General features: G+C 38.0%; 1 protein-coding gene across 2 annotated transcripts in view; it reads left to right on the forward strand.

Annotated features, from left to right (window-relative positions):
- MCTP1 (multiple C2 and transmembrane domain containing 1) overlaps window positions 1–24,268 on the forward strand; it is a 362,568-nt gene that overhangs the window by 234,643 nt on the left and 103,657 nt on the right. The gene's annotated exons all lie outside the window — the stretch shown is intronic.

Here is a 24,268-nt window from a genome sequence, read left to right on the forward strand (position 1 = left end):
ATCCTATATCTGTTCTTATATCACATCTAAGCTACATCTACATGTGAAGCCTACATCGAAGTAGCTTATTTCGATGAATAACGTCTACACGTCCTCCAGGGCTGGCAACGTCGACGTTCAACGTCGACGTTGCGCAGCACCACATCGAAATAGGCGCTGTGAGGGAACGTCTACACGCCAAAGTAGCACACATCGAAATAAGGGTGCCAGGCACAGCTGCAGACGGGATCACAGGGCGGACTCAACAGCAAGCTGCTCCCTTAAAGGGCCCCTCCCAGACACAGTTGCACTAAACAACTCAAGATCCACAGAGCCGACAACTGGTTGCAGACCCTGTGCCTGCAGCATGGATCCCCAGCTGCAGCAGCCAGAAGCCGTGGGCTAAGGGCTGCTGCTCACGGTGACCATAGAGCCCCGCAGGGGCTGGAGAGGGAGCGTCTCTCAACCCCTCAGCTGATGGCCGCCATGGCGGACCCCGCTATTTCGATGTTGCAGGACGCGGATCGTCTACACATGCCCTACTTTGACGTTCAACTTCAAAGTAGGGCGCTATTCCTATCCCCTCATGGGGTTAGCGGCTTCGACGTCTCACCGCCTAACGTCGATGTTAACATCGAAATAGCGCCCAACACATGTAGCCGTGACAGGCGCTATTTCAAAGTTAGTGCCGCTACTTCGAAGGAGCGTGCATGTGTAGACACGGCTCTAGTGTCCTGGTATCTGAGCTCTTTCCAGGAGTACATTAAGTATCATGACCAAATTTGTCACATGTTGGTTGTCTCATTTTTCTCATCAAAGGGAGAGGTGTGTGCAGTGGAGTATGTTGTTTTTGATTGGAATTTTTCTTTTTATATATTCCTTTGTTTATTAAATTAATATACCTGTTGCTATGTGTTTGCATTAGAGATGTCAAGGTCAAAGAAATGTGCCTTGTACTTGAAGCGGACGGTGGGTGTGTTCCTCAGTTGATCATTACATAGGATCAGACTTCCCATGGTCTGAGCTGCTGTGTCCTGCATGGACAAGCTTTTACTCCTACCGTTCAGAGTTCCAGTGTGCCGCAGGAGTGAAATTGTTGATTACAGTCTTTGTCCTGGACTTTTATGCAGTCCACTAAGTATCCTGGATACAGGAAATGGAGCATTTTGGAGATCAGGACAGACCTTGAACTTGATTTTTCAATTCCATGGAAAGCCAGTGTAGCAGTATAGAGGACAGATTTGATGTGTTCACGTCAGCTTGTGACGCAGAAATGTGGTGCAGTGTGTTTTGTACTCATTGCATTGCTATTAGGATTAATCTATACACATCTGTTCAGTTCTCCTTTTGAAATGGTACACTCTTTTATTGTTCGCAGAAGCCAGGAAGGCGAAGTGATACCCTACTTTGTGTGTCTACTTGTAGAGTCTACTTCACTTGTGAATATTCCTCCTGGTACACTGCTATCTCTATCAAGAAAGCAGTGTCACCGTTAAATCTTAACAGAACAAATTCTGTATGACCAGAAGCAGTCTTAACAAGCAGCTGACAATAGCTAGAATATAGATTTTAGTGCCATAATAAATGTACCTATTGTACTAGCTATTGTATATTAGAAGGTGAACGCTGTTTCTGATTCTATAACTATCTCTTACACTCACCATCAAAACTTTCTTGTGCACAGAAGAGAATTGTTACATAATTACATTGACTTTAGGATCAGATGTTGATAAGCTGTACTAGTTTGTGTTGTAACTTCAAATGTGTTGTGCTTCTCCTGCAGAAGAGGATCATCTCATGATTGCTATTTTGGAATCTTTTTCTTAGCAGCAAGTCCCTATGAGTTGTGAAGCATTTAAAACTGTTTTTCTCCTGCAGTTTCAAAAAGCATTTGTAATGTTGCTTTTTATACAATAGGCATTTGTTACTTACAGCAAATCTAGAAGAACTGAAAAGATGATTTCAGGGCTGTGATGCAATTTTTGTTTGTTACATCACTGAAAAATAGATAGATATTAGAATGGAAATGCATGCAGAGCTTTAATAGTGTGATGGTGTAATGAGCTACAGGTCCTCACTTTGGGCTTTTTGCACATAGAAGTGTTCACTAATGCAGTTTTCAAAGCCAGTGGTTTTAAGAGTAAACATTTCAGAAGCCATCATGCTCATCTCAAAGACTGTTCATGCTCGAACTGAATTGCCCATAGAACTTTGTGAAACTGTCATCATGGAATTCTGTTTTATTTTTTCTCAAGAATTTCCAACAAAGTTTGCTCAGTTTGCTGTGTCTGCAGTATGAAAATAACTTTGAAGTTGCTTACTTTGAAGATGAGTGTCTACACACATTTTGCTTCAAAGTAGGGCACTATCCATTCCCAGGAATGCAGTAAGGACGTGAAAGTAAGGGAAAACCTGGGTAGACTCTCTGCAGGCTGTTTTGAAGTAGTACCTAACTTCAGAGTTAGTTCCTAGTGTATACACACCCATTTTGTCTAACTCCTAGCTTTATAAATTCTGTATAGGGTCTGAAGATCAAACTTGAAGCATTCTGGCTCATGACTCACCAGTTCAAAATATTTTTCACATCTTTTCCACTTTTGAGTACAATTATTTTGAATGGGAGTTCAGGGGGTTAGCTTATCTTTTTATCCATACTTCAATATGTCACAATAGATATAAAAGTAATGGAGCAATATTTTTATTTTTGAACAGTGATTTACAGGTTATCATTCAAAAGAATGTAACATTTACATTAAGAAAGTATTGCTTCCGAATACCCTGTTGTGTATACAACTTATTAAAAATACCATTATCCATCCATTATTCCAGTGCTTCTGTGTTAGGTGTGTGCAACCCATGTGCAGTGTTGCTGAAGATTTTTCTCTCAGTGATATTCATTGAGCCAGAGCCAGCTCCAAAGCCTAGCCAGGGTCGGTCGGTCTGTGTGAGCAAAGTGTTCCTTTTAAAGGTGGACTTGAGGACCCTTATCCCATTGACTGCTTCAGATCTGACTCTCTTTATGTTTGGACTGTCAGTCACATTTGAGCCAAGCATTGTTTGCAATACAACAGATTGTTGGGTGCTCAGTACAATGATAATCAGCTACATAGTTTGGTTTTTATCAAAAAAAGAGGGAAATACTGGATCCGTAGCTGTGCCTCTGGAGGCCGCCCTTCTGTGGGGTGGAACGCTCCATCCACCTTGAGATCTTTCATTTTCCAGTGAATTCGCTGGTGGATCATTTCATCAGTTGCTTTTTCTTGTGCCAAGAATGGTCTCTTTACTGATAATAGCCAGGTTCATATCGCAAAGGTGCTGGGGTAGTGTCCCCAGCAGACCGGTGACCAAGCAGAACCAGAAATTCCATGATTTATTTTTTCTCACTTTGTGGGCACAGTCCAGGCTTCCTCTATGACGCCTTCTTATGGAGGCTTTATGCTTTCCCCCTGGTTTCTCAGGTTCACGTGGTGGTCCTGAATATTAAGTGGCATAAGGTGAGGGTTATTTTTGTAGCCCTGGCATGGCTGTGGCAACACTAGTTTGGTTCACTGATGGGCCTGTCTGTAGTACTGCTTCTGCTCCACTCTGTCCAGATCTTGGAAGACCATTGCAAGCTTTTCCACCTAATGGTGTGGATGCAACAGGGCTGCATCCAGATGAGCAGGTCCATGCAGAGCAGGTTGGTTGGGTCCTGATAAGCAGCAGGAAACCATCCTCAACATAGGCATCCCAGAAAGGGTGCTCTCTAGTTCATTTCTCCTTATAGACTGTCTTGGACTACTTGCTTCGTCTAAACCAGCAAGGTCCAGCTCATCTGTCTATCTAGCCATATTTAACATTGCTCTTAGCCTACTACCTACTGGTGAATGTCAGGGCAACATTGTCCCATGAGATGGCTTGATTTCACAAAGATCTGGAAACACTTGACTGGAGGTCTGTGAGCTGATCCTTCCATGGGATTTAAATGTCCTATCAAGGCCTACAGGTCCTCCATTCATACCACTAGTATCATGCCTCCTGCTGCTTCTCTCTTGGAAGGCTGCCTTTGTGGTGATCACCTTAACCAGAAGACTGCCTGAAATTAGGGCCAATATCTGAGAATCATCATACTGTGTTCTTCGTAAACACAGTCCAATTGTACCCTTAAATGAGTTTTCCTGCCAACAGGGGTTTCACAATGCTATAGCAACTAGGTTATTTTCTTGCATGTCATCTTAAAGCCTCCTAAGAACTCTGAAGAGAGGTGGCTTCATTCATGATACATTAATGTACATCATCATCATCAATAACCCTGGGCTCAGCGTCCATTGGTGTCTGATGCCTCTCTCACTATTTCCTTCCATGTTGCTACCATGAAGCCTCTGTGAGCTCCATGCCAGTCCCAAGCCTGGATGAAGAAGGAGGGTTGGTCAGATGTGTGTCGATGCGCTGACCGTCAAACAATATGAATGAAATCTGATGCCAGCATGTTAATGTACCCTTGACTTTTATAATGAGGACTAAATATTTTAGCAAATCCATGCAAATTTTTGTAGAAGAGAGGATGAAAAGTTTTCCAATATCAGTCCAGAGGATCTCATCCTGGAAAACTGCTTCTGTTCGTTTGCTATGTACAGGTAAATGTCACATCTGCAGTCAGCCTAACTGCTCACCCCAGGAGAGCTCAGACCTCTTCAGTGACAGTCCTCACAGAAGTCCCACTCCAAGACATCTGCAGGGTAGCAACTTGGTTTTCAGTGCACATATTTGCGTTCTGTTATGCCATCACGTCACCAGGTTCCGAAAAGAATTGTTGCAGTTACCATGTCTATGAACTCTGAGCCCACCACCTCAGGTTCTGTTTGAGTCCCTTAATATGAAATGAATGTGAACAGCACAACTTGAAGATCAACAATTACAGAATGTTAGTAATTTTTTTTTTTGGTCTGATTACAATATCATCCTTTTGGATCTGAAATATCAAATTATTTGACAATTTTCTCTCTCTCCTATTCATATTTGTTCTCTTCTAATGTCTAAAGGCAAAATGAAAAAAGCCATATTAATAGTAGTTCTAAAATAGCCATGTTATGCTTAGGTATTGGACCTACAATGTATGATTCCTTTCTGTACTTTGTTCTTTAATACCCAGGCAAAAAGGAAGTGAGAAGAATACAGAGTAAGATTTTTTTACTTTATATTTCCTAGCCTTTTTACAGTTAACACAGGCCTTGAGCATTATTTCAACAGATTTCTAAAATTCAGTAATTAATACAATATGTTTTATGCATAAGAATTGTACTACAGTCATATACTATGCAAAAGTGGCACGACTTCTCTTTGGACTAATCTACTGTAGGCAATGAAATGTCTACTAAATTGGGCCTAATTTCCATCAGCGTCTTGACCAGATATTTGTGTTCTCATGGATGTCTGTCGGAGCGATATGGGGGGCGGGGGAGTATACACTGGTTCTTTCCAGGACTGTCATTTCTCACTGTAATGAGCACAAAAATAATTGGACAACTGAGCTATCAGTAAAAGGACACACTTCAGTATGAGTCAATGAATTATTTTACAGGACAAACTTTAATCTTTAAATGTGATTGTAGATAATTTGTGCTACCATCTGTCCGTTTTGAATTGTTTTAGCCTTTTCAGTCGTTATGCAGTAAGTGCTGCTGTGTTTAACATTAACATTTGATATTTTACACATTTAATTTCTGTACTGCTACGTGGTCCTTTGGGAACTGAGCTCTAGTGCTACATGAGAGAGACAAAGTATTGATCAGTTAACATTTCAGCTACATTTATGTATGTCGCAAAATTAATGAAAATGCCAGACAAAAATGTCAGAGTGCAGAAAAAGGTAGAATTTAAATTTGGTAGTTTAATGAAAAGTTTAAGATGTGCATTATCAAAAATGTCCCCTTGCCTTTCAAGTACAGTTCATAATAGAATATCTAAAAGGAGCCACATATTTTACTTAGAGGAACATTGAACATGAAATATAATGGAATATCTGATTCTCAAAGTATTTGCTGTCCTGGAATGGCCAAAATAAAGCAATTTAATTGTCAGTTCAAATGTTGTATTTTTTACGCATAAAATAAACTTATTTCCTTTCTCATTTGGAAGACTAGAGCCACCATCACCCTAAGAAAGATATAGACAAGTCTAGATAGTCCATAGGAGAGCAACAAAAAGGATAAAAGATTAGGAAATCTGATATATAAGGAAAGTTCAAAAGAGAAAATTATCATGATTAATCTTGAAGAGAAGACAAGGGCAAGGCCTGGTAAACCTTCAGATATATGAGGAGATGTTGTAAAGTTTTTCACGGCCTCTGAGAATGGGACCAGAAATATTGGGTTTAATCTGCAGCATTTGGGAAACATTGGTCTAAAATAGAAGTCCTGCTTCAACCTCTCAAAGTCCCTACCAGTCCTACTTCTCTGTTTCCATGGTGACCCCTACTTTCCCATGCACAATGAAAGGAAGATTTTGCTATGCACTTCTCCTCCTCCTCCTCCTCCTCCTCCAATTCTGACCCCCCATACTTTTGTCAGGTGGCGCTTTTTTTCCTGTGGTAGGGAAGTGGCTTTTAAATTTTGATGAAGTGTTACCTTCAATTTAGGTCATTGTTCAGACTTACTTCATTTTTCCTCTTTCTTCCAACATAAAACAGTTGGTGTATAAAAATGGTATAATGACTTTCTGAGAGGAGCAAGCTCTTCATGAAGTGTTAGTGCTCTCAGACCTGGGCAGTGAGGTAGCAAACTGACAAGGCTATTTAATGGAAAAGAAGACAGAAAATATGGAAATAGAAATATCTGTACTACGTTATCTCAGCTGACATGATACATTTTGTTTTCACCCCAGATCTGAATTGTTGCTTGTGTAAAAGGAGTTTTATAGTTGGGAAGAGAGACGGCTCATATATTAGCTACCGTGAGAAATGACAGTACTGGAAATGAATTTTCTTAACTATTTCTCTTCTATTTGCTTTGCAAATATATAATAGTCAGAATCTTATCTTTATTGTTCAGTTGATGTTTCCATTATCAGTTCAGCTTTTGAGCCTCTTATATAAAATAATCAACTCACATTGGTGAAATCTGTGTGCAGAAGTCTGGAAGTTATAATTGAGCAATTTGTACACTGATCAGGATAAAAGGTTATGGTGTACTTTTCTCTACTGGTTCATAAAATTATTTCAGCACTTAGTGTGACCAAATGTACTTGTGTTCTGTTGCTTTATGTTGATAAATAAAGCCTTAATGAATATGATAACCAACCACTGTTAGTCTGTGCATAATATGGTGAATGCACCATTTTATATGCTGCTTTTCCAAAAGATCACAGATTTGGGGCAGACTCACGACAACTCTCTTTCCATTTTGGAGGCAGCAAAAGAATAACCAGTGTGGTCTTTCTATTACAAAGCAGCTGAACTATCACAGGGAAATATATTTGGATGAAGGGAGATGCAGCCCATTCCTGCCCCTCTGCTTTTGAATCTGAAGTCTGTTAGGTGCACAGTTAGATGATAGGTTGTGGGTGGCTAGTTCCCTCCACCTGGAAAGCTTTTCATTATCTCTTGACAACTTTACTTTCTTTTGAGTAAGATGGACCTTCTTTCATCATCGTTTTTTTTTTCAGTTGGAATAAGCTCAAAATAAAATGTCTTGATGCAATTTAAGCAAATTTTATGTGTCAACATGCAAATTTTGACTGCCAATTTGGAAAATGTTGCTCCTTCTGTTTTAATCAGTTTCTCACCAGATGAAGAACACTAATATGGGAAGAGTTCCTTTGATTAGCACAAGATAGATATGAGAGATTTCTGTGTCAAGAGTATTACAAAGAGTCTGTTTTAGTATCACCTGGACAAGCTAATGTGTATAGTAAAGCTACTGAGAAATTTATAGATCATGAATGATATGTGATAATCTAGAAGTGACCACTGACAATCTATTCTGCACTCCTGCCTAACACGGTCATGGGACTTGGCTGAGTTGATTCATGTTTGAACTATAAGGCCTGTACTGTGTTTTCCTGTTTGAACTATAACATCTTTGAGAAAATTATCCAATCTTGATTTTAAAAATTACTAGCAATAGTGTCCACCACAACCCTTTATACATTTCTCCCATATTTAATTGCCCTCACTGTTAAAATGTACTCCTTGTTTCTTGGCTGAATACGTGTAGTTTCATTTTCCAACATCTGACTCTTGTTATACCTTCATCTGCAAGATCAAAATTTAAAGTGTAGGCAGACTTTTGCTAGCATGTTACTAGCATAATCCTCATTATACATTTTAGAAATGTTAAAATGAGATTTTTTTGTTTTCAAGTACAGTCTGTTTTTTCATAAGTAAGGGACTAGGATTAAGCCTCTTTGTTAAATAAAATGGTTACCTTGATGCATCTCTGTACTATCTACATTTCCCCTCCCCAGGCCACTTGCTGTTCAACTCTTCAAGGGTTGCCTTATGTGGAAGCCAGACAGCTGCTGCAATTTGTATTGATAAGGCTTCATTAAACTAGGCAGCCTAGGTAGGGTGATTGCTTAAATTCTTTAACTTAAGACTCAAATTAGTGGTCTGGCCAAGTCATACAGGCAAATGCTAATATGAATGTTGTGTTCCCCATCAGTAATGGGCAGTGTAGGCTGAGTATATATTGTACCCAGCCTTATACACTAACATCTTATACTGGTTACAGTATAGTAATGAAGAATCCCTTTGAACTGTTTTTTTGTAATCCTACTAAATAAAAATATCACCTATGCAGTTTTGCAACAGACGAAACTAGCTGTGGGTGTTTTAGATATGTACTGAGTGTCCAGCTTAAGTGATTAATCTTCTAGAAGAGAGCAAATAAATAGCAATTGACTGTGAAGTAAAATAGAAATACTCAAGAAGTGGTTACTGGTCTTACAGGAAATAATGTCATTAGTTTATCCCTTTTTAGATTTTTAAATTAAAATGAAAACTGTTATCTGAAGAACTGTTTCTCAAGTTCGTCTCTGATAGGGCACTACTGTTCCTGTTTAGATCTAGGAAGGATTAATAAGTGAACAGCAAGCTACTAAATGTGATACAGAATGGATTTTCTACTTTCTAGATGATCTGCTTTATAGATCTTTAAAACTTGTACATATTTCCATGAATAACATTGAGAATTACAGCAATGCCAAAGCTACAGAATATGAACTGCTTCCCTAAAATAAGCACATTGAAGTTGATTAACTACTCTGAAAAAGCAAAAATTGGCCTAATTTAGTCTTGTCTGTATAAGGTAAACACCCCCATCCCCCATATCTCTAATTATGTCTGCAAAGTAGAGTTATTAACTGGTGTTATGCAACTGGAACTTCTTGGGTAATTAGTACACAGCACAGACTGTATAGTAGATATGATTTTCTCTCCATAACCATATAGTGGTCATGATTAGGCATGCCTGTATTCTGATTCTAATTGACTAGTCTCTTTAACTAGACACTGCTCATTAATGGAATATATAGACACTTCCTTACTACATTTAAAAAAAAGAAAACTAGCGATGACAAAAATCAAATGTGAATGAAACCAATTATATGTGCCTACACTGCTTATATTTTTGCATCTGCTGCTACAAGAAAATATATAACGTGTTGAGGAAATGCACTTGAGTCACTGTTAACAAATACTGCCGTGAACCTCCACATAAAATAAAAAGTAAAATTGCAAAGTTGAAAGCAAATCCGTAGTGTGACGATAGTGTTGAATGAACAAGGGCTTTCTTAACATTTCTTTTCATGCTACACATTTATATTCTTATGAAGCATATCTCCTACCTTCTCCTGTGAGAGTCTTACTTCAGTGTTGTTCTTCTCTTAATTATATCAGCTTGTGTAAACATTTTACTCTTTCTGTTGTACTGTCTTTTACACAGAAGGGAGAATCTCCTCTTTCTCACTCATAAAGTTCCTGTAAGGTTGGTATTCAGTGGCTCTCTCCTTGCCTGTAAGCAGGATGGCTTAGGCAGCAGAATTCTATAAAAATCATTTTCTCCCTCTTTGCAAAGGAAGCTGAGCAGCTCTCATTCCACCATCCCCCATCAAGACCCAGGGAAGTGAATACAAATTGGAATGTTTATTTTCAGAGTGTAGAACAGCATGAGCATTAATTGCAGGCAAAAGACAGAGGCTTACTCAGGCCCATTTTGAATCCCATTTCCCGGAATCGAAAACCTTTAAATGGCCCAGAAAGTGGAAACTTCTATTGGCAGAAAACCAAACTCCCTAGTCCTTCCAGCAGCAGGAGCGGGCTCTGAGTTGGGGCAGGTACTTGGGCTGTGGAAGGTGGTGAGGGTTCCAGCTGGGGGAGTAGGCTCAGAAATGGAGCTGGGGATGAGTAGTTTGTTGTGCAGGAGGTGGTTCCAGGTTGGGATCCCCAGGCTGTGGGATTTGGAATGCAGGGAGGGGCTGAGAGTTGAGGCAGGGGATTGGGTGTAGGATGTGGTGAGAGTGCTGAGGTGGGGACAGGCTTGAGAAGTTCAGGGTATGGGACTCAGGGTTTAGGGTGAGGTCTTCTGGGTGGGACTAAGGGTGCAGGGGGATTTATATTTATATATAGGCTCGTTGATGGGGGCTTTATCTCAAGGTTCTGGGGTGGGCTCATAGCTGGGGGTTCAGGGCGGGGCTCATGCCTGACAGCTGTAGTGCAGGATGTGGTATGGGCTCTGGGTTAGGGATGTGGGCTTGGGGATGGGGCTGGAGATGAGAGAGTTGGGTGTAGGAGGGAGCTCTGGGTTTGTGAGGGCTTACAAGTAAAGCAGAGGGTTGGGATTGGAGTTTATGTTGGGCATCTCCCAGTCAGTTGTGCAAAGGCAGGCAGGGTGCCTGCCTGTCCTGGGGCATTGGGCTGTGCTGCACCACGAAAGCAGTCAAAGCATCCATCTGTTAGGTGTGTGGTGGTGGGGACACGTGGGTGCACGGTGTACCCTACTCTTGCCCACGAGCGCTGCAACCACATTTCCCATTGGTCAGGGCTCAAGACCAGGGGGGCAGCATGAGGACAAGTATGACTCCTCCACATAGGATATGGCACCCCAACCTGCTGGCTGTTTCTGGGGTGCAGTGCAGTTCCCAGGTTAGGTGGGGACTGGGGTGGCTCAGTTTTGGAGTGCTGCCATCAAGACTTTTAATGTCCCAGTTAGCAGTGCTGTCCAGAGCCGCTAGAGTCTCAATACAACAGGGTGTTCAGGTGTCCTGTTTTCAGTCAGGTCACCCTACAGGAAAGATACAGATGTAAAGGATAGTATGATGCATAGTGGTAATTACTGGTTTCTGCTTGAGAGAAACTATTAAAGTTTAACTGTTTGTTGTTTGAGCAGCTCTAATGCTAGATAATACTGCATCCCTTCAAGATGACTGAAGGATGAAAAGTAGGAATTTTTAATATTTGCTTCCCTCTTAATTATTACTTGCTTAATGCACCACTGTTAGCAAAGGGATTATGAGTTAATAAAAATGTCAGGTATTAGTATATGAAACACAATATAATTTTCCCAAGATAATGATTAACAGCATAAGGCCATATTAACAACACTCTTAGCATTTGGTCCCTAAAGGCCTTTGATTTTCATCTTTTAGAAAGTACTTTTACAGCAGAAATATTAAATATTTTAGGTAAATGAGATTTTTAAAGAAGCTAATTAATGTAACTAGCTTTCTAAACGTTATATTTTAAATGTTTTCTATTTTGAGTATGTATAATAGAATGATGATTTTAATAATTGTATTTTATTAATTTTAATAGTGTCTTAAAAATATAAGGGCAAAGTTACAAAAAACTTTAGCATATGACATTTTATATTATTTGTAATTGGATTAATATGAAAAAAATGGCTAAAGAGGATGGGTTGCTGGCTGGGGAGCTCTCTAAGTTTTCTAAAAAGGGTGACCAAATATTTAAATAGCTATCCTATTTTTGGTGCTTCCCTTGTGTGTCTACTTGGTGTGCAGTAAGTATTAACATTGCATAAAGCAACTTCAGTAAAACACAGAAAATCTATTTATGTAATCTCACAGAGTATTTGCAAAATGAAATTAAGAAGCTCTTAGACAATTATTATGCAATTGTTCTGTCACACAGAAGGCTGGTTTATTTTTCTCTCTTACAACATCTCTTGCTTTGTTCTAAAACTGCAGCTGGCTGTTAGTATGTATCTTTATATCATCGGAATGAATGAGATATAGCTGTATAAATTATTGATTCACTTGAGCATACCTCACTAATTCAGAGCTGAAAAGCCTGGCAGCCTGTCTAATAGAATGATATAACTGAATAGAATGAAGTTACCTACCACAGCAGTGATTGCCCACTGGGGGTCAAATGGCCTCTTACCTTTCTACCCGAACACCTGCAAATTGAGCTGTATCCCATTCAGAGTTTTAAGAACAGTTCCATTGTCACAGGAAGTAGAGTTTGTTTCTGAGAAAATTATGCCAGTTCTACTTCTGAATGAATGACAAGTCTGTTATTACTCAAGGGATATTAGGCCTCACTGCTTTTTTGAGAAAACAAATTTGCTGTAACTTTATCTGTAATTTAGTACTGAATGGGTGCAAATAGACTCTACATTGTATGGATAGAAGAGAGAAAATAGGGGTTTGTTTAAGACATAAAAGGGATGTGTAACCATTATATTTCCGAAGGAGGCCTTATCAGAGTCAAAGGTTATAAGGGGAAATATTTTGGTTACAGCCCTAGCATTAAACACCTGTTTTGAATTTAACTTAAGTAAGTTTGAAGAAGGAAGGTTTTTGTCTAAATTGTACATGTGGTGAACTTACAAGTTTCCTGAAAGTAAATATGCAGGTTGTCTTTGAGTTACAGTTTAACCAGTCAAGGATTACAATAAAGACCATAATGTAAAATAATTCTTCATGAAGCTGTGCTTAGATATGAGCCTAGTTTTTTTTCTTATCCCCAATAAATGGATAAAGTACATGGGTTGTTTTTATAGTCTGTTTTTGCAAAATAAATAAAAGGTTAACATGCATAAGAGAACTTTCTCTGTATTGGTTACCTCTAAGTAACTATTTGATATGAAATAACATTAGCTGTCCATAAGCTTTGCCTTGTTACCTTATTGAAAAAGTACAACACTTGCACAACAGTGCTTGTGTCATTATACAAGCTAGTCATCTTCAGTCAGTGTCTTATCACAGCACAACTCAGTTTTTTATGATTGTGTAGTTGATCAGTGTCTTGAATTCTGATTAGCTAATAAGTCCACAGACATTTTCATTTTTCAAACCATTTGCACAAGTTTGACCTTGGCAGTTTGCAAAATTTGAAGTGAAGAGTTTAGTTAATGTAGTTCCTGATCAGCCAGCAGCTGTCATTATTGCATGACAATGTGGTTACTCCCTTGTCCCCCTCCCCACTCTTGACTGCAGCACATATCACCTACAGGCATTCTCCAATTCCAGCTCAGCACAGAAAGTGAGAATCTGACCCCAGGATTTTAACCTGAATCTGTTGCTTGGTTAATATCTCTCTGTATCAAGATAACTGAGCTGCCCTTCTGTTGCTTTATTCAAAATATCCAATATATTTTTAGTTTATCCATCAGTTGTAAAGCAGGTAGAATGTTTTGAAAGTATGGGGCTACAGAAAGAGTTAAAGATCATATATGAAAATACAGCAGGACCAAGATAAGGTTGTGGAGGTTACACAAGGTCATAGATTCAACCAAAATTGGTAGCAACCACTGAGTTGGGTAAAAAAAAGGGAAGTGACAGTTTTTTTTTTTTTTTTTTTACCTGAAGAAGCAGTTCAAAATTAAACCAATAGTAAGTACAGTATTAGTTTTTTGTACATCCAGGGCATGCTCCTTTAAATTTCCTGTTTGAATTCTTCTCACATCATTGTGCTACAAGGAGAGAACTACAAGGCAAAGGTGCATGAAATGGGTGAGGGGGATTTTTGTGAATTTCAGCGTGGAAATAAATTTTATTTATTTTAGTTTATCATAATTTTTTAGAATTTAGTAGTTCGGTGCTACTGTAATTTGCTACCTAGAGAGTGTTATCAGACTCTGTCGCAGAGTGCTGTGTCAGGTCCTGTCCTAGATATCCTCTTGGCAGGTTGGTGACATTATGATGGGCTGCTTCCTGGTTGGCATTCATACTAGTTACCCAGACAGCTCCTCCACTTGTGCTTTCTAATATTTGGAGGGAAAAAAAAAAAATTCCGTCCAACTCAAAAGAAGGCTCAGAGTTGTCTTGAAACAGGCTGTCTGAGCTCTAAAATGTAGTTTTGGACTAATGAATTTCTGTTGTGTGGCAATGACAAGCTTGGCACATCTTGGGGACCATTTTAAGGTTTGTATGCTTGAAACACCCTCACCCATCTTTAAAGTATGGTGTTAAATAGTTGTTCATGGTGATCTTAGCCCCTGACGACTTAATCACTGTGTTTTAGAGAGAAAAGTTGAGTACAAACTATACATTATTTCAGGAATGACAGATTGTGTGTGGGCTGGTTCAGTGTTCACCTTTATGACAGTTGTTTTTTTGTTTAAGATAATGTAGTTTGAAAATAATTTTTAAGTTATTCAACACAAATGTTAGAAATAAGATCTTGGATTCACAAACTAAAGCTTTATTGGTTTATGACAAGTAATCTATCTTTTTGTATTAATACAGCAGTTCTGCACCAAAACAGTTTTTGCAGTTGATAATTTGAGAGTCATATCTGTTGTGGATTTTTAAATAGAGAATAATGCCAAATATTATTGAGGTTCATAAAGTAAATGCTTTATTTTTACATTGGTTTTCTGAAAATGTCTATGAATATTTCCAGAAACCATAACAAAAGAGAGAATGATAAGGAAGCTATGTGTGGGGAAATAACTTCATGGAAGTACAAAATGTGAAACAATTTTAGTTGTTGTGCACACTGGGTTCCAGGACAATGGGTAAGCATAAGTAGAATCTGTCTTTTTTTTTTTTTTTAAGGACAGTAGCAAATTTAAACAAATACTGTTTTATCTTGAAAACGTAGATTTTTCTCTGTTCCACTGAACAAGGAATAAAATACTTACGTTGAAAACTCATTCTGCTGTTTAAATATTTTTAGCCAATTTTGGATGTTACGACCATGTGCCATTGTTTTCCCATACCTGTGATGATATGAGACCACCACTCGACCCACAAAAAGGATGTTTATTCTTGCTAATGAGATTTTTTTTCCTGATCATAGTTTAATACCTCAAGATTATTTTATGTGATAAAATAGGATTCTGTTGTTTCCACACAAGTAATTGGTGGAGTTTGGACATATGATTTAAAATTTAATTTGCCTAATCAGACAAGTAGTAATATTTTTTCCTTACTAATATTTCTCTGGTAACTCATGAACAGAGGGACCAATTGTGATGCCATTATAAATTTGGGTAAATGACTAAAATGAGAAAAAGCTCAATCAGTGGGAAAAGTAACTTAAAATAATTTAGACTGCTATATTGCAATTAAGTATTTTAAAGAAATTAAATACTAATTTCAGGGCAAATGTGTTATCAACATTCTTTCACAGCTTTATATCGTTCTCTCCATCTATTAAAATGTTCTCTGAACAGTTTAATTAAACTGAGACATTTCTAATAAAAACAATGCATCATCTCAAAACTGAACTGAGCTCACTTATGTATAGATAAATCTCATAAAATAAAATCAACAATTGTTTTTTAGCTAATGTTTTTGATAATGTTCAAATATTGAACAGATTATTATTTAAAACTTCGTCAAATTGTGACTAGTTCAGGACTTAATTTGTGTCACACTTGTTTCAGAATTTTCATTTTTAAATCAGTTAAAATATTCAGTTATATCAATAGAACTGATCTTCAGTCATCTAAAATTAAAGCAATGAAGTTATGTGCTTCCTCTTAATTTTTTAGCTTTTATCACTAGTGACGTTCCTCTGATATGTAAGATTAACACATTAGTTCTTAATATTAGAATGAATAATAATTCATCCCAATTTATTCAGAAATTGTTTAACAAGTGTCTTACAGGAAATATAAAGGGTTTGGTTTTTCTCTCCTGAGCGAGTATTTAGAACTTTGAAATTAATATAGGTAAGTGAAGGTGTATCTTAATATTTAAACCTAAATGGTTATACAACAGTTCAGATGGGGGGGAAAAAACCAAGTTTTTCTTATTTCAGAAAATCTTATTTTTGATTCTTGTAATTCTATTAAAATGTATTTAATTGCATTTGTGAAAAGTTGCTGTCTAGTCATAGTGTATATAAAATATATATCCTTAAAAATAAAAGTACTACCTTCCATATTTAGAAGGCAAAATACATTCACAGCCATTACTATGCAACATGAAGATGATTTAATGGTATCTAGCTCTTTTGTCTACTACCTTCAAAAATGTAGCCAATGGTAAAAGGGAATGGGGGAGTCCAATATCAGATACATGTTGTCTTTTGAAAGAAGTCTTGGTTTAAAATCCCTGGCTTGTTCTGAACATTAAGGGATTAAAAATCTATTTTATTTTTTGTAGAGTCCATAGTGTGTTAAGCACATAGACGCAGAAAATGAGGTTCCTGTTCTGAAGAACTTGTAATATAAGAACCTAACCCTGAAAATGTACTCTCTTCTGCTGAAATTAATAAATTAATTTATTTCTGTAAATAAAGCTATTCACATATGTACGTATTTGCAGGATCAGGCCTCCATAAGATGAACAAGCAGCATACAAATGTTATAAAAATAGAAATGAAAATATATTTATAAAATAAATTACAGTTCCCAAATATAAGTTGTTAATGATAAATGTGTTGCGGAAATATAAAGTTTCAGCTTATATAAATATTTTTCATACAATGATACCTACTGAATTAAAGCAACTTATTTTATCACTTTTATACTAGTGATATAATTTCAAGGAATATTTAATATGATACATATATTTGTCTATATGCTTATTAATGGTTTGGACTTCTGAATAGTTGTCAATATAAATTAAAATAGCTCAGTTTCTAAAATGGAGCAGATGGATTTAGCTGGTATGTGCTTTCATGGTAGCAAAAAAAAAAGCTATAGGAAACGGTTTCAAACAGAAAAATGTTGGCATTGCTGTAGGAATTAATCGTTAAAAAAAAAACCATGTAAAAATCTTAAAAACATTAATGCTTTTTTTCTGTTTAACGCATATTGCTTAGCTTACAAATAACGAAGTTTATATTTTTACTTTAGTAGCAGAGAAAACTGTGCTCGTCTTGTTTTGATTTTTACTATAGGTAAATGTTGCACTTGCTTATAGGGTCACATGATTTTGCATCTCAGTTGACTGTCATTCTGCACTCAAGCCTGTAGGTAGCACCCTTGCATCACAAAACAGTCAGGCTTCCTTGAGCCTGTATTTAGGTTGAGAAGTCTCCTAAATGTAGCTGCTACTATTTGCATAATTTCCAGACTTTTTATGACAATCTATGTACTTAAAACAGTAGCCTAAAGATTGTGTATTAAATTGCTTGGCAGTGTGAATCACTTTTTCCTTTCTGATGAATTGTCTTTTCTCTGTGACCTGCTGGAGACAGGGCAGAGCAGGAGAACTTGGACTTTTGAGGGTATAATGACCATTTGTCTACAACTTAATACTTTGTTACCATTGCAGTATTGACAAATCTGGGGAAATCTTCAAATGCCAGATAACTTGTAACATGGGGAAGAAAATGATATATGTTGCTGCTTTATTTTTAACTTACTAATGAGGTAAACAGGCTTTCTGGTCAGTGTGTATAATCTTCTCTTCCCTATTGACTTGAATGGGAGTTGGATCAAGCCCCTAGATTTCTTTCCCTTAGCTTGAATGGGAGCTGGAATACTTCCTGTGAGACTGTTCCTGTGACTTGCTATATTCTGTATGGTGAGCAAGTGTCTTCAGCTCCTGTTGAAATCAGGTTCCAGTATTCTGTGAATGATCATTGCTAATACTGTGTAGAGAAGCAGTTAGTGTTTCTTTTTTAATAAATGTAATTCAATGTCCAATAATTTTTGTTTGTGAATTTGAAGTACACATTTAAAAAATCTACAAATTATAATTTTAAAATTCTCTGTTAGACGAACCACATATCTTCTGAGTTTGTAGCTCAGCTGGCAAACTGTGCCGTCGTAACCATTGCTGCTACCTGTTCCTCCATATTCCACTTCCTTAAGTAGCATGATGCTTCCTAAAATAACTTCATTTGTTGTAGAGAGACTATTGCATTATGCCCCTCATTGAGATATAGGTATATATAAAAGTATGTAATCACGATTTGCAGGATTGAAAAGTTGACCTTTTTGTTCTAGTTGTATTAATTATTATAAAATATTGAAAAATATGGTTTTGAAGTTTTATTTGTTGTAAATTGATGTTAAAGGTAGGCTTTAATTATTTCCTTTTGTTTATTTTTTGGCTAGCCTGTGAATGTAAAACTTATTCAAATGCAGTAAGTGAGGTTCAGAATTTTTTAAAAAGCACTTATTAATGTGTATTTTTTATTATTCCTTTGTCAGCAGGCTGCACCATAGGATATTTGAGAAGGGAACACTGCGCATTTGAGAGAGCCTTGTATGAACAAGCGGTTTTCTAATCCTATTATCTGCACATTTGTGCATATACTAGAACATGCAAAGTCAGACGCAGGTGGGAGGGAACTAACCTTTGACTTGCTGTAGCAGCAAAAATATTTAAGACTATCAGCATGGGAGTTTTCAGCCTTTTATTGTCTCACTAGAATAGACTATCTTTATCATGAAGGAAAGGCAGACAGATAGCCTGTCCATGCACACGGCGCCACTGTGTGCATAGATTTGTATAAAACACGAGCCTTCTAATTTTCTAAATTATAAAGGGAATCAGGCCACAAAAGAAGTGGAGAAGAATGCTTTTTTGATTAAATTTTGTTCCTGTGTGAATGCACTAAGGCTAACAAGAAGATCTTACTGGGTCTTCAAGACCCTGCTTCAATTTGCAATGTCAGTAGCCAAGTTAGAACTGCAGCTGGTGTTCACAGCAAATGTTCCTGTCTAGACTAGTTAGACAAGGGAGTCATTTTCCAACATGGTGGTCCCCAAAACTGGGGGGAAAAGCCTCCAAAGAGGGATTCTTAATCACTGAGCTCTATCAATAGAAACACAAACTAGTGGAGAGTAGCAAATTAGGGAGAGATAAAATTTAGTGTTTGGAAAGAAGGCTTTTATATCTATAGGTCATGAAATCTGCTTTGTTTTAGTGGCACTCTTTGAAAGCTCCCCTTTCATGCGATCACAATAATGCATATTTCTATTGTGCGTGTTTCCAGTTTGACATGCAAGTCATACATTGATTTTAATTTGCATAATGACAAAAGGCTAAACCAATACAGAGATGATTGGGACCTTTTTCTTATATATAATAAATACAGTTCTCTTGAAGATTTCTGCTTGTCGCAATTATAGGCTAAAATATGGTAACTCTAAATGTAAGAGGCTAGATCTTCTTTGGAATTGTTTTGCTATTTGAGATGGAGGATGTTTGTGAGGAAAATAGGTGCTTAAAGAGGCATTTTGACCACACTTTTGCAATTTAATAGTTCCAGTTATACTAGTTGCAAAACTCTGTGGTGCTGAGCTTGCAGTGTATTGACCAGGACATGCACATTAAAAGAGGACAACCCTGGTAAAAATGGGGGCAAGAGGCCTGAGAAACATAGGGCACGGTTCAAATAAATGGTTGTGGGAAGCAACAGATAATCAGCTTGTATCTCTCTGGCTGGCCAACGGGCATAGCACTGATGGAGAAGAGGACCTGTTAATACATACATTTTTATTCTAAAGCTGTCTGGCTTCTGGCAGATCCAGTGAAGTTTCCCAGCCAGTAAATTGGTGGCAGCAATGACATCATGTGACATTTGCTATTGTGCTGGGCTAAGATTAGAAGAAGTTGTAAAGTAGAATGTTGGAAAAGTAATGTCTGATAGAGCATTTAGTACAATGCCATTTTATTTTTAAGCCCTGTTTTCTTCTGCAGCAAAATAAATTTTTGCAGTGACCTAATTATATTGAAAGTTTAGTCAGTTTATTAATAGTTGATACTCTTCACTGTGAGTGAACAATTACAACATAATATGTCTTTTTCAAGTTTTTTTAGGTGTTCTCAGTCATTTAAAGGTTGTGGTAATCCATTTTCAAAATTTCCTTTGATGTCATTCATGCAATTAGATCAGGTTTTTTTCCCCCCCAGTCAAGGGCAGGTTCAGCCCGTCTGAATGGGTTTACCTGAAACATTCCCTCACTTATGGAGGAATATTTTCTATTATCAGAAAAGTACACTGAGTAAAACAGTGCTTTGTCACTGTCGAGCCACAAGATCAGATTTTCAAAGGAAATATAGGAATCCAATCATAAGCTTTCAATAACACAAACAGACGCTGGGTATCAAGGCCTTCCTCTTAATGTATTTTTCTGTCTGAAATATGTCATGGATAAACATTATTAAGGCAGAGTATTCACTGCCATGAAAGTTTAGTGGTGATACTTCGCAGTATAAATTGGAAATCTTGGCACCCGATTCAAGTCTTGCTTAGACCAGTTTCACAGTTCGGTTTAAATTAATAGATGTTACTACTGACTTTACACTATTTTGAGATTAGAATCAGGCCCCTGGTATTATTCCAAAGGCCTGTGGGCTGGGAGGTATCGTGAAGGGAATGTACTTCAGCCCAGCTTTTTAAAATATATTTTGGTGTTGCTGTGGTCAGCGTTACAATACACAGAGCTCTCCCTGCTTATGAAATGCACCGGAACAGAGTTCCAGCACCTTTTTCCGTTAGAACACCAGAAAAACTTCCACCACTGGTTCTTCAGCAGCATGGTGACTGAGGAAGGAGCCCTTGCCACCTCGCAGCAGTGTGGGGACCCAGGTATGATCACAATAACCCCTATGACAAATCCTCAGACTTGAGGTCCAGCACTTTATTTTTCCCCCGGCAATACGTAACTGATTTAGGAGATAAAATCTCATTTTTCAAATGGAATTAAGCACCTAGCTGTCTGAATCCCATTGACTGACCTAAATGACTTTGTTTTGCTCAAGAGTGACACCATCTATGCCAAAGTGTACATGGAATGAATTTTCATCCATGCCTCATCTGTAAGGAGGTTGGTGTCTGAATTACGTCTGGTATCTGTCTCTCTTTTTACCTCTTTGGGGGTGTCTCATCTTCATGTCTCTGTGCTTCCCAACTCTATGAATGAAAATCTCTCTCTTCCTCTTGTAAGCAAGACCTTGCTAAGGTCATGAGCCTCTTTTGTTAATTTTCCAGTGGCATGAAACTTGTTGTATAATCCCATCAAGACATGCTTATCAGTAGCTCAAACCAATTCCACATAGTTTTCACAATCTTTGAACAGAATACTGTGTTCAGTGGAGATGCAATACACGGTGGTATATCAGGGTAATACGTTGCTGTGCAGGTGGGCTACGGCATTTTGAACAAATCGGTGGCATTTTTCCCAGGAAAAAAGTTTGACTTGATATTCCAACCACCAGTTAATAGAATTTCCTGCTGATAGTCCCGGGTTACAAGACATTTAGCCACCAAAAAGCATGCCATCCCAAAATTTCCTGTGAACAATTGCACGTAATTCAGTCTACTTTTATCTTAAAACTTTTGCATTCTCCATTCACAAGGATGCCTTATTTCCACACTCCTTGTATTTATACACACCCATTATTAACCCTCCAAATGATAATTTTAACAAAGCAAATAGTCAACAAGTCTTCTCTTCTTTTTTTCCTCTGAATGGATTCTTTGTCAATGATTTACATATTGGCATAGACAGTACACTTATTAAGTTTGCGGATGATACCAAGCTAGGAGGGGTTGCAACTGCTTAGGAGGATAGGGTCAAAATTCAAAATGATCTGCAGAAATGGTCTGAAGCAAACAGGATGAACTTTAATAAAGACAAATGCAAAGTGCTCCACTTAGGAAGGAACAGTCAGTTTCACACATACAGAATGGGAAGCGACTGTCCAGGAAGGAGTATGACAGAAAGGGATCTGGGGATTATAGTGGACCACAAGCTAAATATGAGTCAACGTGTGATGCTGTTGCAAAAAAAGTAAACATGATTCTGGGGTGCATTAACAGGTGTATTGTGAACAAGACACAAGAAGTCATTCTTCCACTCTACTCTGCACTGATTAAGCCCCAGTTGGAATATTCTGGGTGCCACATTTCCAGAAAGATGTGGAGAAGTTGGAAAGGGTCCAGAAAAAGAGCAACAAGAATGATCAAAGGTCTAGAGAACATGACTTATGAAAGAATTGGGCTTGTTTAGTTTTGAAGAAAAAAGATTGAGGGGACATGATAGTGGTTTTCAGGTATCTAAAAGGGTGTCATAAGGAGGAGGGAGAAAACTTGTTCTTTTTGGCCTCTGAGGATAGAACAAGAAGCAAAGGGCTTAAACTGCAGCAAGGGAGGTTTAGGCTGGACATTAGGAAAAACTTCCTAACTGTCTGGGTGGTCAAACATTGGAATAAATTGCCTAGGAAGGTAGTGGAATCTCCATCTCTGGCGATATTTAAGAACAGGTTAGATAAGCGTCTATCAGGGATGGTCTAGACAGAACTTGGCCCTGCCATGAGGACAGGGGGCTGGACTTGATGACCTCTCCGAGGTCCCTTCCAGTCCTAACATTCTATGATTCATTCCATATTTCCAAATTATTTCCATTTTGAAAATCTGTTGTCATGAATCTTCTTGGTAACTTCTGTCATCAGAGGCTTCAGTTCAAAAGAGAAACCATGTGTTTCCTCATCTTACCACCATTAGGAGTGACAAGTGCTTTGTCTTAGGATGAGGCCCAGCCTTTAAGTTGTTCTGTGTATGGGAATGCTGACGTGTACAGTTGCAACACTTGCATTATAGGAAAAACTTGTATAGTTAATTAATGCACTTAGCATCATCACAGACACCCCAATTTAATAAAATAGGGAATGTATTTTCATACCATACACACACCACTCCTTCTAGAATGACCTGAGATGTTAGCCATCGTTTTCCTCATCACCATCAGTATGAGTGGCCATCATTCTGGAGCCTCCCAAGGCCTACATAATCTTCCCCTACTACCCCTAGACTGGGATGTCACTTTTATAATTTGTTACACTGATGTTATATTGGATACATATTTGGTTCAGGGTGTTTCCTTTTCTCCTTATTTGTATTTCCTTATCTTTTTAAAGGTGAAAGGTGTGTGTGTGTATGTGTCTCCCCCCCCCCGCCCCCCTGATAGGTCAGTATATCATTAATCTCATCTTATTACCAGATATATGTTTGTTACCGTGGGCCTTTGTGGTTGTCTGTCACACTTGTTATTTCTGTTCTACTTGGCTATTTAGTCTGATCTTAACTGGTTGTTCTGTGTTTCTCTAAGTAATGGTATACCTGCTAAGTTTGAGGGTATTTTTGGAAGCCCTTATGCCACTGAAGTTGGCTTTGCCTAGGTGAAAGGTCCTGAATGAGCACATTGACTTTGCTATCTGGTGAAAGGTCCCAGGAATGTGCATGCTAGCTTTGCCTCAGCATATGGGATGTGGCCTTTAAGTCCCTTTGTGTTACAGTTAAACTTTAATTAAATATATAATCAACCATAAGCAAAATAATAAAATACGTGTGTTGGCAAGCGAGGAAGTTAATCCTATAGGTCACATGCCTCCCACTTTGGTGGGGTGAAATGTAAAATGAACCCATCACACAAGTACAGCTGTAAATGATTGGGAAGCTGCTTGCTGAAGTTTTCATGCTATTTTTCCCCACTCAGGGTGGAGGAATATCATCAGACAGTCCGTTTTATCTTTTTCTTATATCTAGGTCTTTATTTACACTTGTTAGCTTTGTATCCTATAATAATGAATGTAGTGCAAATAATCCTTGATCTATAACCCATCCTTTTAGTCTAACAACCGCATCAGCATTTTTAGACTCATTCCCCTCTGTTATTAAATGGGTCTCTTTACGAGCAATGACTTAAACTATAATCCTAGGGAAGTAGGGCAAATAGCGTGGTTCTCCATCAAAATAAAATACTTGGGAGTAAAACGGAAATTTGGATTTGTGACAAATACACATATTGGTAATCAGTCTCACCAGGCGTAACTATGCTGATCATTCCTCTCCCTGTAGTCCACACAGAGCACTTGTCTTAAACACATTACGTCTACAGATGTATTTCACCTCTGTTTTTCTGTATCCCCAAATCTT

This window comes from Carettochelys insculpta, chromosome 5 (genome assembly GCF_033958435.1).
Source record: "Carettochelys insculpta isolate YL-2023 chromosome 5, ASM3395843v1, whole genome shotgun sequence".
NCBI lineage: Eukaryota > Metazoa > Chordata > Testudines > Carettochelyidae > Carettochelys > Carettochelys insculpta.